Here is a 14,124-nt window from a genome sequence, read left to right as displayed (position 1 = left end):
AGGCCCTTTCTTCTAAAAGGTTGAATCACACAGGTGATAGTTAAAGACAAGAATGCACCACTTTCTGACCCACGTACCCCAAATGACTACTGTGTATGTCTGATGTGGGGTTCAGAATCCCTCAGAGTGGATTCCAGAACATCATCCCCACATGGCTCTGGGAATTCCCAAAGGCCACATGGTTACTGTGACAGGCTCCAGCCCTACAAGGGTCTTCCTGACTCTACAAAGAGGTCATAATTGTAACAAGTGGAGAGTTGAGAGCTATGTATAAATCCTTTTGTATGTATAATATATCATCATTGCCACCAAAGTGAATTATTGGTGGGCTTGAGGCTTTGGGGTAGGACGAAAGTTTTGTCATCTGTGCTAGAATCCCACTGTCACCTGCTTCTCTTCTCACCCACCTGTGCATCTAACAACAAAGAAGTCATCACATTTCCCAGAGATGCTTCCTGCATGTCTGGTGGGAAATCGGAGAATTGGATCACTCTCCCAACCCGTGAAAGGCCAAACTTGGTCCCTTCTCTGATTGGTCCAGGCCAGGCTGTTGAAGAAAGATCTTAGGAAACCTGGATGTCTAGGCACTGGTGGAAGGCAGGGTCCCAGTACTCTCAGCTTGTTCCATTGATGGGATGACAATATGGCTTGGTTCCTTCCCTTCATGTTGTGCAGAAAGGATTAAGTCTAAGCTGATAGGGTGCAATCAGATGAAAGTTTATTTAGTGTGATGAAAACCATAGTTAATAGAAACAAAACAGCAAGACACCTCTCTAGAAAGGTGCACAAAATATATTAATAATAACAGTAACAATAATAATAGTAATAATAATTAATTGACATATTGTCCAATAACTGCCACAGCCGCCTTCAGCCTTGAGTCATTTGTGGATAGGTGTGCAGGCCCAGCAGATGAGAGTACCTGGACGCAAGTTCTGCAGTCTGGGTTGCACGGGCTAGTAAAGGCTCCCGTCAAGAGGAGCAACCCACGAAGGGCTGCTGGTCAACGGATCAGGCCCTCATGATCGCTAAGGGCCGTGGGTCCAACTGACCGCCCCAGAATACCAGAGCGCGAGACTGGGTGTCTTCAGTCTCCCGCTAGCCGCGTGTGCGAAACACACGCGGGCACCTGCAGGCAATCGCACCGGAGAGGCAGGCCGCGCAGCCATCTCACGTCCACGTAGCACTCCCAACCCGCTAGCCCTCTGGAGGCCCCGCCCCAGCCCCGCCCTCATGCTGCCCCCGCCCCCACCAGTTTACTTAGCCTACCCAGAGGCCCCGCCTCCTTCCAGCCCCAGCGTGGGGCTCCGCCCAACCCTAACCGCCCTTCGACGCTAAACGGCTTCTAGCCGGAGAGCTTCCCGCGCTCGGATTGGCCGTGCTGGTCACCGTCCTGCCGTTTCATAGGATCCCGGCGCCCGCTTTCTCAGGCCCTGCCCTTGGGCGGGGGCGGGGCCAGAGCCGGCGGGCTGCGCGGGAGTGGTTGGCTGCGCGGAGAGGGCGGGTCCTCGCCGCGCGCAGTGCTCGGGCCAGTGCTCGAGGCGCTGCTTACCGTCGCCTGAGCTAGGAGACGCCGCGGCCGCCGCTTGGTCGCCTCGGGCTTCGTGTCGCGCCGAGTCTGCCTCTTCTGCCTCCTCTGCCCCACCCGATCGGCAGCGTCGGCTCCGCCTGGCCCGCGGCCTCGCTGTCCGTGGCGGGGCAGGTGAGTGAGTGGCGGCCGGTTGAAGTGGAGGGGGGGAGTCCAGCGCGGGTGTGTGTGTGGGGGGGGTGGTTAGGTCTCTCGCCGCGTCCCAGGTCAACTGAGACCCCGCGAAAGGCCGGAGGACTGGACAGTTCGTGGTCACAAAACTTCATTCGAGCTGGGGTGTTAGGGATCCTGGCGGTGGGTTGAAGTTGGCAATGTCAGGGCTAGGGCCGGAACCCCAGGTTGAGGCGAGGGTCCCAGGCTAAGGGCGGAGGTCCCAGGAGAGAGGATAGGGGTACCAGACAGAGGGCGAGGGTCCCAGGCTGAGACGGAAGTCCTAGGTTGAGGGTGGGGATCTTAGGACTGAGGGCAGGGAATCTCCCCGGCTAAAGGCTGAGGTTCTAGGGCTGAGTGCGGGGTTCCAGGCTTAAGGGAGGGGACTCCAGGCTTGAGGAGAGGGTACCAGGCAAAGCAAGGGGATGAGGTTCCCAGGCAGAGAAAAAGATAGGGGAGGGGAGGGAGAGAGAGAGATTGAGATTGATTGAGTAGAGTGGTTTCTGGTGGCCCTTGGGCGTGGAGCTGGGGCCAAAGAAGGGTCCTAGAGGGAAGTTTCCAGCGATGGGCTCAGTCTCCAGCCCTGCATGGTCGTGCCAGAGGGTTCAGTCAAGGCCCAGGGTCCTTGTGAAAGTCTGATGGTAACTGGCCCTTGCCCATGTCAGGGAGCCACTCAGGAGAACGCAGGCCTCTCCACTGCCTCCCCAAATTCAGAAGTTGTCAGTGGGCACATAACTCAGCAGGCTTTCGGGTCAGCTTACAATAGCTGCGAGCTCACTGGGACTTGCAAGGCTTGGATGGGTGTCTTGTGATTGAGATGAACAGGGGAAAAGAAGGAAACTCAGAGGATAGATGTGGGGCGAGGGTGGGGCGCGGCCTCTTCTCCTCTCCCCTCCACTGCGGTCTCCTTTCTCTCTCTTTTCTCTTGGCTCTCCTTCTGTTTTCTGCGCCATCCATTAGAGCCAGAACAGGTAGACCAGATAGAAGCTGGTTCCTCTTTTTGATCACTGCATTTTCTTTTTTGGGAAAGAGGTGTGCTTAGACCTGTTTCTTATTGTTCCCCTAAGAGTTTTGTTTAATTTGAAAGGGTTTAGCTGTCTAGCTTACTTCCTTACTCTGCATTATATTGTTTGTATAGGAAATTCGTGAGTTAATGAAGTTGGGTCCCAGGATTGGTGATTTTCCTTGTACTTTTCTTTTCGGCACCATGGGCCTTCAAGTCTCATTAGCTTTGTATGTGAGCCAATGGTTGAGGAGGCTTTTTAGTGGGTGCTGCACCAAAGGAATCCTGGGTGCTGGGGCCTTGGAGGCCAGGCTGAAGAGCTAGCATGCCAACCCTCCCTCTCAACACATTTCTGTGACACAGCCTTCTCGAAACTTAGTTTTCTGAGGCAAGCTTGTGCCCCATTTCTCTTCTTTGGATTGAATTGTGATTTGGGTTCCAGAGGAACTGCAGGGTGTGTCTATCTGGAGAACTGACCCTCAGTCCCCACAACAAGGGCAGTTTATTATCTAACATCCGAGATGCCCATTTTGTGTGTACAGAGTAGTGCTCGCTGGAGATGGCTGGAGCAGCTCTGCACGATGGCTCGAGATGTGGATGCTGTAGCAAGCTGGGCTTCTAGCTGGGAGTTCAGATGTTGTTCACCTGAGGCCTTCCGTTTCCAGCCACGCTGCTTTCACGTGTGTGTAGGTGCCATTGTTAATGCAGCGCACCTGCTTTGGAGTTCATATCACTGCATGCACATAGTTAGACCTTAATATTATAAAGTTTTGGAAAAAATGTTTCCAGGCTGGTGAGGTGGCTTAGAATGGGCCTTGCAAGCCAGATGATCTGAGTTCAGTCCCTGGAAACCATGGTGGAAGGAGTTGTCCTCTGACCGCTGCAGGAACTCTGTGGCATGCATGTTTGCACATGCATGGGCACACACACACAATAGTAAAATGAATTTGTTAGAAATAGGGTCTTTATAGCTGAGAAGATTGGACACTGTATCTGGAATTCAGAGCTGGTGTTGCCACCATGATGCTCATTTGTAGGTAGAAGAAAATTCACACAGATTTATGATTTTTCTACAACTTTTTATAAGAAAAAAAGCACGCAACATACAATATACAAGACATGATTACATCTTATCATTTTTTTAGTCAGGATCTTGTTCTGCAGCCCAGTTCCAAGCATGTCACTGTGAGACAATATTATCATCTACAAAGTTTGCATGCAAAACTGAGTTACAAAATAATCGCTGAAAATATTATAATGTTTTTAAGTTTATAATATTGTGTTAGCTACATTCATGTAGCTACATTCATGGCTATTCTTGGCCTCATGTGGCTTCTGGGACACAGGTTAGACATGTCTGAAACTTGAGATCTCCCTGTATCAGCATTCCAAACGATGAGCTTAGGCGTGTGTCACCGTGCCAGACCTTGTTAGCTGTCTTGAAGAGGCTGTCCTTTTGGTCTTGTTGGATACCAGAGAGCATGCTGCATGTGTAAATTGTAAAAGCCCCATGAGGTCCTTGAAACAGTCCCGACAGTTGAAGGTGGATTCTGTGTAAGTTTCAGTGAGATTTGGCACTGTACTGATGTGTCAGGGGCAAAGACATTTCTGTTTGCACAGAAACCTCAGGGCTTTATTGTGCAGGAGATAAGTGGAGCAGATTGGTATAGATGTATGTTGTATTTCCCCTTAGTGGAGGAGGGCGGTGTTTTGGAATATAATAAAATTAACCTGCTCACACGTTGAAATTGTCTCCCCTTAGGTTTTTGCTGAAATGCTGAAATCTTGGGGCAGCTCTGAGCCTGTGACTGGCAAGTTGCGGGTCCACTGTCCATGGTACTGAATCAGTATTTTTCCTTCACCGCCCCGGCTTTCCTTCAAACTTTCATTTCAGTGAGAGTGGGATTGGGAATTATGTTAGAAATAATTTCGGGATTCATATTACTAAAGATAAAAATGGAAAGGCTAGCTTTGTTGAACTTGGATGAGAGATGCCTTTAAAACAAATTAATTTCTTCTTTGAAAAATATAGTTATTTTTCTTTTTCTCTCCTGTTGGGGAGTTTTATGGCTGTGGACATCAAGTAATGAGCACTGAAATTAAACAAGTGTCTGTTTTCTTAATAACTACCATCAAACGAAAAGAACCCTTGATTGCAGTGTGCACAGGTATCTGCTTGCAGGGCAGCTTGTTCCTAAACAGGGTGGGCCACTTGGTACACCCTCACACTTCTTAGCCTCTTTCCAGGGAAGGTGATTGTCAGGCATTCATTTTATGTTGAAGCAGTGTCTACGTTTATGTGTATAATTTTGAGGAATGTAAACAATAAAGTCTTTATTTCTCCTGTGGTTAATTTTGTTGGTTACTTTAGAGTTGTTCCATAGGTTAGCAATAAAAAATGGTATGTGTCACTTGCATAAGTTCCTTCGCATGACGGGAAGTTGTACATCAAGCTGAGTGGATAGTTCTGTTAGTGGAATAAGTACCTGAACTAGAGGTCTGGCCTATGTTTCTTACGGCATTTCTTTTGTGGCGGAAACTTCAGAGATGTCCCCTCCTTTTTCATCCGTGTTCCAGGAGTACTGTGAGATACTTAAAACAAGGTCCCATTTCTTGCTGAATCCTGTGCTGTGATGTGGGAGTCCCTTGGGGGAGGGAAACAGAGTTCTTGTCCTAGAAGTGTTCACCATTTGGCCCGAGGAAGAGCATGTAAACAGATGGCTGCAAGTGCCTACACCATGATGCGGTTGGGATGCATAGCCTGCTGAGTGTGCTGCGGGATGATGAGCTGGGAGCATCAGAAAGCATCAGGGAGGAAGCAGCCTTTGGGGTAAGCCCTAAAGGACGAGTTGTAAGTCTGGCACAGATGGATTAGAAAAAGGTGAGAAGGTCAGTGTAATTGGAAAACAGAGTGTTGATACTGAAGCGGGAGGACATGTGTATGGGTATTACCAAGAAGTTGGGATTCCGGTGGGATGTAGGGGGTAAGTTGGAGAGGGGTTGCGTGGTGTGTAGAATGATGGGATGGCTTCCTGAAACTGTGCCCTCATCCCCAGAGCCTGGATGTGTTATGGTGCTTGGCAGGAAAATTAGGATCACAGATAGAAAAAGGTTGATCATCAATTGGTTTCAAAATAGGGAGGTGATGCTGGGTTGTCCGGACAGGCTCACAATGATCACAAGCCTCCTTAAAGATGGAAGAGGAGGGCAGAAGAACCAGTGTGAGAGTGACGGGAGGCGAGGGTTTTAGACGCCAGCGCTGGCTTTGATGACAAAACAGGACATGCCAAGGGTTTAGCAGCCTCTGAAAAGGGCAAGAAAGGGGTCTCGGAAAGGATCTTTGCCCCTAATTTTAGCCCAGTAGGACCCATATTTGTCTGCTGACCTCTAACTGTTGGGTAGCAAAGGGTGATATTTTTTTTAAGCTAATACGTTTGTGGGAATCCATGGTAGCAGCATTAGGAAACCAATGCAGCTTGGGTCTCGGCTTTCAGCCTTCTTAGCTGAAATGTTTCGGGGAAGTCACATAGTCAGGTTGGCCCTAGAAGATAAGGTGATCCTTACTGTTTGGGAGTTTGTTCCAAGTAAACAAGATTTCGATGCATTTCCAGACAAGACGAGTATCTGACGCCGCCGTATCTGACCCAAATTTCACTTTCTTTCTCCCCCTAGCAGCTTACTCAGCCTCTGTTCTGCTGGTCTTCATGCTCCGCCGGCTCTCCTTTGCTCTGCTCTGGGCCCCGGGGAGCGTGCCTGTAAACACCGCACAGACTGGGGCTCACAGCCTCCTTGTTGTCAATTACTTCCAAAAACTTGGTTCCAGCCACGGGAATTCTTCAGTCTTTAGGTATTTTGTTGCCAATCAGGTAGGTAGGCAATATCTTACTGTTCTAATTTGCATTTCCTTGATCCAGTGAGTCTGAGGACCTTTACTACCCCTCCTCCATCTTTCACTGCATGGATTGTCTTTCCTATCAGTTGTAATCTTACCTTGCTCATCTACTTATGTCTGGTTTATGTCCTTCTTGTACCTTTCCTGAAGTTCTTTATAATATTTTTGATTCTACTTTTGTCCCATTCCTTATTCTTTAAAAAGATATTGATTTGATGAATAGATATTTAATTCTAATGCAGTTGAATTCATCAATCTTTTCTTTACGACTTGTAGTTATTGGCTCTTATTTGAGAAATCTGTGTAACTTCAAGACCATAAGACAGTCTTTTAAAATGTTGAAATATTTGGCTTTTATAGTTTACTTGGAATTCATTTTTGTATGGATTGTGAGATATAGATTTGCTTTTAGAATTTTATTTCAAATGCCTAACTAATAGTGCTATTACCATTTATTACCACCCATCCCCAGTAGTGATCTGCAATGCTGCTTTTGAAACGCTGAGTTTCTCACATGATGTGGGTGAATTTCTGGTTTGTTTTTCTTTTTGTTTTTGCTTAAGACAGGATTTCTCTGTGTGGCCCTGGCTGTCCTGGAACTCACTCTGTAGACCAGACTGGTCTTGAACTCAGAGATCCATCTGCCTCTCCCTCTGAGTGCTGGGATTAAAGGCGTGCACCACTATGCATAATCTTTTTTTTTTTTTTTGGTGTGTGTGTTATGTTTCAACATAATGATAATCTCTTTCTTTATAGTCCTTAAATAGTTTATTTTTTGTTTTATTTACTTTATATGGAATACTAGGCGAAGCTCCTAGAAATTGGGTAAGATTATCCTTGTATTGATTTTCACTTTGAGAATAATCCTGTTAGAGCTTTAGTTATGAACTTTGCTTTTGTATTTTAGTAGATTCCTTTTATTAGGTTATGGATTGTCTCATCTACTAAAAGTTCAGTGAAAACTTTTTTTAAAAAGTCAACTCAGCATCATGACAGATGCGTGTAATCCTAACCCTCAGGAGACTGAGATAAGAAGGAGTTTGAGACCAACCTGGACTACACAGTGAGACCCTGTGCCAGAAACAAGAAATACATTTTATTAAATGTTTTAAATATACTTATTTAGATAATTTTGTGGTTTCTCTTTGTTACACTTACATTGAAATAACTTTGAAGTTATTGTTAATTTTCCTGGGATACATTTTCTTTGTCCTGATGTACCACACTAAACCGTATTATTGAAGTCATACTAATATTTCATTTAGCGTCATCACACATGTTCAGAGGGGGTACTGGCCAGTGATGAGCTTCTCCTGCATTGCCCACTTCAGGTTTAGTGTCAGGGTGGCTGGTGCTTCGCCCTCTCTGGAAGAGTTTTTGAAGGGGAACATACTTTATACTTCAGAAGTTGATAAAATTACCTTTCTTTGATGTCTTGCTATGTAGTTGAGGTTGAACTTAAACTTATACTTTCTCTGCCTCAGCCTCCCACATGCTGGGTAGGCGTGCATTCGCACACCTGTGTCAAAGTTCCTTGGATGCTCTAGGTCTGTTCCTTGGAGAACCTGGAACTTTTGGCTGGACAGTCAACTGGAAGGGCTGCTAGTGAGTGGAATAGTTCATGTCAAGTTTAGGAAGTCTGAACCCTGGGAAATATTAGCAATAGTCACCATGCTGAAAAGACTAAAGGATGTTGGTGTTGTGGAGGGCACCCAAACCCTTAATGTGTTGCTCTCAAGGTATTAGGTCTCTCAGATTTTTGGTTATAAGAGACCAATGAATGTGAAGCTGAACCTCCTCTGTGATTTGTGGTTTTATGCACAACCTCGTGAGTCAGTCAGCTTGGCATCTCTATGCCGAGTGTGATAACTCCGTATGCAGCAGAGAGAGATTTATTTTGATTCATGATTTTGGAGGTTTAATCCCAAGAAATCCCTTGGGTTTGGGCCTGTGATAGGTAAGTATATAATGGTGTTAGCATTTGCCACATCAAGCCAGTGCCATGTTTTCCAATTGAGAACCAGAAACCCTGGTCTCACAATGCAATGTGTGGGCTCACCACCACATCACCTCCTGGTACCATTACCTGGGGACTAAACCCAGGGTTTACATTTGGACCTTCAGGGAACACCATTCTTTCTCTTTCTAAAACTTGTCCTGGGCATGTTGCATTTCTATAGAGAGAGTGCCCCTTTCTCTTTCCCTATATCTTAATCTTCTTTCAAGGTGAGTACCCCTTCTGGACTTCTTGTTGGTATTCTCCGTGTTTACTCTGACCCTTAGTGAGCTCTTGCGTTTCCTCTTACAGCGCTGTCCTGCCTTTGCAATGCACAGAGCAGGGCTCTTTTCTTTGTGGTCAGCTGAGCGGAGAGCTTCAGATGCAAGCACATACTTCCCTCCTTTGCCTGAGCTCTTTACAAAAAGCTGGATGTAGTTAAGGTGGGCCACTCATCCCCAAAAGGAAAAAAAAATCCCTTTTGGTGAATGTGGGTAGAGCCTGTGACTTTCTTCTAGACCACAGAATATGGCCAAGGTGACAGTGTCCCTTTTGTGTTGTATTATAGAATACTATCTTGTTGGGGATTTGATTTGTAGGCTCTTTTTTTTTTTTTTTTTTTTGACTTGATGAAGTAGGTAGGAAAGCTAGGGATGCATTAGAGCCTCCCAAGTCCACCTCCTGGTGGACTCAGAACCAATAGTCAGAAGCAGGGAATACTTAGTTCAGGGAAACAAAAACTGTTAATTACTTAAACAGACCCCCAGCCCAGCACACACGTGGGTTCCATCTTCAGGTGAGAGAGCAGCCTGACCAGCAACCTTGCGAGTCCCTACATGAGGATCAGTTAAGCCTGCATAGGCTCGTGACTCACAAAGGTGGTGAGATGATACGGGTATATTGTTTGAGCTTCTAAGTTTGTCACAGCCTATACAGCTATAGAAAACAAATGTGCAGACGTCTTCTGCCACCCGCCCCTAGTTAAACCCACTACAAATATATTTGGGTTGCTGGAGTCGATCTGTTTGAGGTAGTTTATATTTAAGAAACATTTTCCTACCTATAAAGTAATACGGATGCTTTGTACAGAAAAACTAAACAAGAAGAAAAGTAGATAATCATCAAAAGATACCCAACACTTCTCACCCTCTCCCTTTCTCCCTCTCCCTCTCTGTGGTGTATGATATGCCAGGCATTCTTAAAGTAGTTGTGATTCATTCCATAACATAGTCCATGGATAATTTTTTCCCTTTAGGCCTGGGATTGTAGCTTCAGTGGTATAATGTATGTTTAGCATTTGTGAGATCATGTGTTCTTTCTGCCACTCCAAAAAAACAAACAAACAAATGAGTAAATTTTCTTCTAAATCATAACTTCTACCCTATCATGGGTAACCTTCTGAAATATGGTTATAAATGGCTACATGCTATTCCAGTAGATATTCCAGTTTATTGAACAACTTTCTTATAACTGAAAATTTAATTTACTTTCTGCAGTATTTAGGCTTTGATAAATATTCTATACAGAATTATCATGTATTGAGGCCAAAGTTTTTTAAACCTTTTGATACCTTTCTATCTAGCTTGCAACATTTCCAAACAATACCGTCTAATTTAAATGTCTGTTCTATAACGTGCCAGGTTGGAATAGGAGAAAAACATTGATTTTTGAGCATTTAGGTTCCTGTTTTCTTAACCCTGTTTGCAAAGTACTTTTAAATTATTCATTAAAGTACAATATAGATTCTATTTATAGATGTGTGTATATGAGACACTCCCTTAATATTTGGGAAAAAGCTGTCCATTTTCATCACTTCCTGTCTTTGTAAATCTTTTTATATACCTATCTGTCAATTGTTTCCGGGCATTTGAATAGAGACAAAAAGACATATAAGGTGTCGTGGGTTTGTATTACTCAGACAAAATGGCAGTTCAGAGCCTGCCTCATTCTTGCCATTTATTAACTGGTTGATCTCATGAAGAGGGAGATCAGTAGAATATTAATTACTAAAAATATTTTCATAATTTTAAAGTATTATGAATAAAGAACAGCATTAAAAGCAGAATGAAAAATCTGAATAATCTTGCCACTGTGGACCATAACCGTGGTGTCACCTTGTTCTTGTGATGTATGGTTGGATTCTGATGACTCGAATTTTCTTTTGGAGACTTGTGCATCCACGCTGTGAGTGAAGCTAGATTCCAGTTCTTCTTCCTTTCGTCTTCTAATCCGAGATGTATACTTAAGTAATCCATAGTTTTCCTTTTTTCTAATATATGTGTATACGGTGATATATTTCCTAGTGGATAATACTTCCACTGTATCTTACAGAGTTCGATTTGTTTTTATATGTTTTATAATTTCCATTATTTTTTTTTCTTTCACTGACAGGTAATTCATAACACTATTGAGACATTCCTGACACAATATTTTCTTATTTTGTTTTCCAGATAGTTAATTGTTCACTTTCAGTCAGATACGGTGGCGGGTACCTTTAATCCCAACACCCAGGAGGCAGAGGCAGACAGACATCTGTGAGTTCAAGGTCAGCGTGGTCTACAGAGTGAGTTTTAGGACAGCCAGGGCTACATCAAAATCCTGTCTTGAAAAAACCAAACCAAAACAAAACAAAACAAAATCTTACTTTCTATGAGTTTTATCCTTTGAAATTTGTTGATATATTTTTGAAAGACATTCCTGTATATTTGAAAAAATTAAGTTCAAAGTGTTACACATTATATTTAACTAAGTTGTAAACATATTAATCATAGCTGTTTTCTTATTAGTTTAAGTCTGGTTATAACTGTTACTAAGATGATCTCATTATTATTATGGATGGCCCTATTTCTCCATGTAGAGGTATTACATATACATACATACATACATACATACATACATACATACATATATTTGAGGCCATATTATTAGGAAAAAGCAGATTTAAAATTGTTTTTTTTTTTTTTTCACTTTTGAGGCCGAATCTTATGAAGTATAGGCTGGCCTTAGCCCATCCTGACCTGCTGCTCTACCGCCCATGAGCTGAGATCGGCAGCACACTTAGCTCACTTGTTCTTCTTAATGATCTGCTTTTTTGGTCTGGCTCATCCCTAGTCCAGTGTTTGCCGTTATGGTGGGCGTGTATTGTGTTCATATAGCCAGACATGATCATTTTAGTCTCATAGCTACAAAATATCTTTGTTGATGCTCTGAGATTTTAAATATCTCCCTTGGAAGGAAGGAGTTGGTTAGATTTTTTTTTTCATCTAATTTGACAATTTTTGTCTTTTTCTTGGAACATTCAGTTTATTTACATTAAATGTAATTACTGATATATTTGAATTTAATTTCATAGTCCTGTGTATTTATCTTACATTACATTTTCAGTGTTGATTTTTCTCCCATTTAGAATTGATATTGTGATTTTGAAAAACATCATTTGGTTTTCCCCAGCCTCTCCCATATACTGGGAGCTCTGTTCTAGTTTTCTTCCTTTTCGTAGTTATCGTGGTCAGATAGTGTGTTACAGGCCTTCAGATAATGTGACACCCTTTACCCCTTTACCTCGTTTAAACTTTTTTTTGTTTTAATTTTATTTCGAGACAGGGTTTCTCTGTAGCTTTGGAGCCTGTCCTGGAACTAGCTCTTGTAGACCATGCTGGTCTAGAACTCAGAGATCTGCCTGCCTCTGCCTCCTGGGATTAAAGTGCTGGGATTAAAGGTGTGCGCCACCACCCCCAGCTCTCCCTAAAGCTTTGATTCACCTTGGTGTCGCCTTGCTCTTCCCTGTCCTCTGGTGTCTCAATTCCTTCTCGGACTGTTCCCCTGTGTGGAGTCTTCTGTAGATGCTCTCAGTTCAGCTCAGCTGCTGTTTACTACTTTAGATTTTCCCTAAAAATATTTTTATTTCACTGTTTTCCAGTTAATCAAAACGTTTTTGGTATAACTGACAGAATTCATCCTTTTAACTTTTACAGTTCTGTAGCTTTGGCGTATTTATAGTGTATTCAACCATCATCACTCCATAATTCTGGAATCTTTTCATCATCTCTAGGAAAACTGGGTGTGGTGGCAAAGACCTTTAATGTAGCACTCCAGAGGCAGAGCCAGCTGGGTCTACAGGACAGCCAGGGCTGCACAGAGAAACCCTGTCTCAAACAACAACAACAACAACAACAACAACAACAAATAAACAACAACAACCCCCCCCAAACTTCTTGCACATTAATAGTAACTTCTTGTTCTTTTTCCCTCCCATCATTGGCTCCTTTTAGCTTATTTTATGTCTCGAAAGATGTGACCACTAGAGACATTTTGCCTGAATGGAATCGTATGACATGTGGCCTTGTGCTCCCATTTTCTTTTATTTAGTGCAGTATTTTAAAACTTCTTTCATGCTGTAGTGTATTGTAGTGTTTCATTCCTTGGTTTATAGCCAAGGTATTTTATGTGTCCAGTTACCCCTAGGTGGACATTTGGATTATTTTCTCTTTTGCTTTTGTTTTTTTTTAATATTCTGAGACTTATGAGTCTATTATGACTGACCATGTACACGTTTTTTTTTTCTTAGTTTTTTGGTTTAACATCTAGGAGTAAGGTTTCTGGGTCAGATCTTTGTTTAGTTGTTTTTGATGAGCTTCTAAAGTGTTTTTCAGAAATTCTACACCATTTTACATCCCCATCAGCAGTGTATGAGGTTCCAGGTTCTCCAGAGCCACTTGAACCTTTTTTATTTTCCAGTTTTTTAAATCATAATATCTGAGAGGGTAGGAGGCCGTATCTCACTGTATGGCATGAATTAGCATTCTATGATGACTAATGGTAGTGAATACCCTTCCATGTACTTTTTAACCATTTGTACATTTTCTCTGGAGAACTGGCTGTCCAATGCTTGACCTGTTGGGGTGCTCTGTGTTGTGTGGGTCAGTTGAAGAAAGAGGTCACTCCGAGATGAAATGTTAAGGCCTGTGTGGCAGCAGGCAAGTCAACTCATGAGAACTGAACCCCGAACAGCTGTACAAAGGCATATTTATTAATTTTTATACAAAGTTGTTTTTTGGGTATTTTCTCATATCAAAGTCCCTAATTTAATCTGTATGTCTCTCCAAGGAAAGCATCTCATGCCCTCATGACATCAGGCCTTTACTGTGTATCCTTGTAATGCCCGGTAATCCAAGAGCCTCAGGTGTGCCAGAGGCGTCTGTGACCAAGGTCATGCCAAGGCTGTAACGCCCATTCAGAAAAATAATTCTACACAGCATGGAAAGCAATCAGTGCTTTCCACAAAGATTCTTTACTGCTTTCCATAATGATTCTTCAAGGTCAGAGTCCTACTAGAAAGTAGCTCTCACTCTCGCCCTTGCGACAGACACACTGGGAACTGTTCACTCTAATGTCTACCCCGACCCAGAGACTCTGCTCAACTCCTGTCACCCACTCTAAAATTGGAGTCTTTGTCCTCTTACTGCGGCCTCACAGGGGCCCTCTCCACTAGCCCC

The 14,124-nt window shown here is 43.6% G+C and overlaps 1 protein-coding gene across 10 annotated transcripts in view; it reads left to right on the top strand.

Annotated features, from left to right (window-relative positions):
* Nucleotides 1–1,517: 1,517 nt before the first annotated feature.
* Pcbp3 (poly(rC) binding protein 3) overlaps nt 1,518–14,124 on the top strand; it is a 183,206-nt gene continuing 170,599 nt past the window's right edge. For 5 of the 10 annotated variants that reach the window (XM_026785595.1, XM_026785594.1, XM_013351246.2 and 2 more), the window contains exon 1: nt 1,519–1,702. The gene's annotated coding sequence lies outside the window, so the exon portion shown is untranslated. Of the gene's footprint in view, nt 1,703–6,413; nt 6,608–14,124 lie in introns of all 10 variants that reach the window. The other 5 variants (XM_026785593.1, XM_026785592.1, XM_013351247.2 and 2 more) reach the window with 3 other exon arrangements.

Source organism: Microtus ochrogaster, linkage group LG2 (assembly GCF_000317375.1).
Source record: "Microtus ochrogaster isolate Prairie Vole_2 linkage group LG2, MicOch1.0, whole genome shotgun sequence".
Lineage (NCBI taxonomy): Eukaryota > Metazoa > Chordata > Mammalia > Rodentia > Cricetidae > Microtus > Microtus ochrogaster.
Note: the sequence above shows the minus strand (reverse complement) of the source record. Positions and strands in the feature narration are given on the sequence as shown.